Genomic DNA, 2,500 nt, shown 5'->3' on the forward strand with positions numbered 1-2,500 from the left:
CTTGGGAGGCGGTGGCTGAAGTCTGCAACAGCTGGAGAAGGACCGTGAAGGCATGTGTCCAGAGGAGAGTGGAGAAGAGAGAACAGCACTGGGTATAGGGGAGAGAGCGCAGGCGGCAGAGGGCAGAATCCGTACCCTCTGTACCAGGCGTGACTTTTACCTGCGACAACTGCAACAGAGCCTGCCGATCCAGAATCGGTCTGTACAGCCACAGCAGGCGCTGCAACTCAACAACTTGACTGAACCAGGCGCAGAGTTCCATTGTCTCTCGAGACAGACGGACGCCAACAACAACAACAACAACAACAACAACAATATATCTGTTGATCTTTTGTCCCAATCATATCATTTTCCAAATCAACATGTAAATCATACGTTACCAATTTATCAGACGGGAGTTTCATCTACATTCCCACGTACCAAAGCTTGCCCCAACGGTATACGTCAGTCGGCGCGGGAATATCTTATCATATCAATTACTCATTTATATACAACGCAACGTCTAGACCTATATAGTATATATATATGGCCTGCTTTGTCACCCCCGCTATTAATCAACATCCACTTTCTTTCTCTGCTTGTCTGTCTGTCTCTCTGTCTGACCGTCTCTCTCTCTCTCTCCCTATTGCTCTCTCTCTCTCTCTCTCTCTCTCTCTCTCTCTCTCTCTCTCTCTCTCTCTCTCTCCTCTCTCGTGTGTGTGTGTGTGTGAATATGAAAGATTCGGTGTGAGCATGTAACAGAATCTAAACGAAAATTTCTAGAAAGTTCAATGCAAAATCGAGTAAGAGAGAGACAGAGACAGAGACAGAGTCAGATAGACAGAGTGTGTGTGTAATACAATGAGGACAAATGAAATAAAATCAGTTGTGAAGCTGAAATATACATAATTATAATGGTGTACGCAGCATAAGAAGAAAATAATAAAAGAAAGAAAGAAATCAACACCACTACAACCACCAACCATCAACGACTACATCAATAACACCAATGACTGCGAAGATAACAACAACAACAAAAGACATCACTACCACCACCATAACAACAACAATAACAACAACAACAACCACCACCACAGCAACAACAAAAAACCAATGTATCACTTACTTCACTCGATTTTTTAGTTGTGATGACCACGAGAGTGTACCACGGAAGAGGCCAATCTGTTCAGAATTTTTTTTTTTTTTTTTAAAGAGAATAAAATAATAAAATCTCTGTGTACCTTAAGGGTGACCAAGACATTTCTGTCGTTCTCTTCAGTTACTGGATGAAGCGTAAAAAAAAAATTATAAAAAAAATATAAGAAAAGAAAAAAAAGAAAGAAAAAAAGAAGAAAATGAAGGATATATCATTAATTCGCTTCACACTATTTCTTTCCACTTGCAGCGGAATTATTACTTTAGGAATCAGTCATATCTTGTCATTCTTCTTCTTATATATCTGTGTGTGTATATGTATATATATATATATATATATATATATATATATCTTCTTCTCAGTCTCAACGATTATACAAATAAAGATGGCGAGGGGGAAAAGGTGGGGGCGGGATGGAGGGGGTGGGGGTGCGGTGGGGGAGAGCAGATGCCTGTGAACTGAACATGAACACCCCCAACAAGCCACGTCAGGGATTTAATTGAGAGCTTGCCGCGGTAGGTATGTGCAAAACATTGTGCCGGGAATGAAGTCAGATGATTCTAAACAGTTAAGTAAATACACTGAACATGAAACATAACGCAAATGAAAAACACATAGATGGCAGGGGGGAAAAAAAGAACGCGAGAGAAAGAAGAAGAAGAAGAAGAAGAAGAAGAAAGGATGGGAAAGGAATAGAAGAGGAAAAGGTGTGGAGATGGGAAGGTTAAAATGAAAAGAAAGAAAGAAAGAAAGTAAGAAAGAAAGAAAGAAAGAAAGAAAGAACATGGAAGTCTTTTATAAAACAAAAACTAAAACAAAAACAAACAAAAAATTTTAAAAAATAAAAATAAAAACACCAACAACAACTAACAAACACAACAAACAAACTCCCACGCATATATCATGCACAGAGAAACAGACAGACACAAACACAGACACACGTGCGCACGCGTGCAAACACCCACTAATAACCATACACACACACAAATAAAATAAAATAAAATAAAATAAAATAACCGCGCTCACGTGCGTGCACACACACACACACACACACACACACACACACACACACACAAACCAACTCCAACTCCAACGAACAGACCTGACATGTTAACAGACACAGCGAAATGTCAGATCCACATTCCAAGCATGACTCCAATTCCTTTCCCAGCTTTGACGGTGTAACAACCTGCACAAACCCCTGCTGGTTTTTTACCCCGGTCTCAAAAATTAATCTGGCAAGCCAGCTCAACCCGTACCCAGGGGTCTATGTGGACAAGCATGGATTCACTCGCCGGGGGTAAAAATCATAGAATGAATGTCTTCACTTTTAAAAGTTCAAATGAAGGTTTATTTTCTTTACGA

This window comes from Babylonia areolata, chromosome 21, assembly GCF_041734735.1.
Source record: "Babylonia areolata isolate BAREFJ2019XMU chromosome 21, ASM4173473v1, whole genome shotgun sequence".
Classification (NCBI taxonomy): domain Eukaryota; kingdom Metazoa; phylum Mollusca; class Gastropoda; order Neogastropoda; family Buccinidae; genus Babylonia; species Babylonia areolata.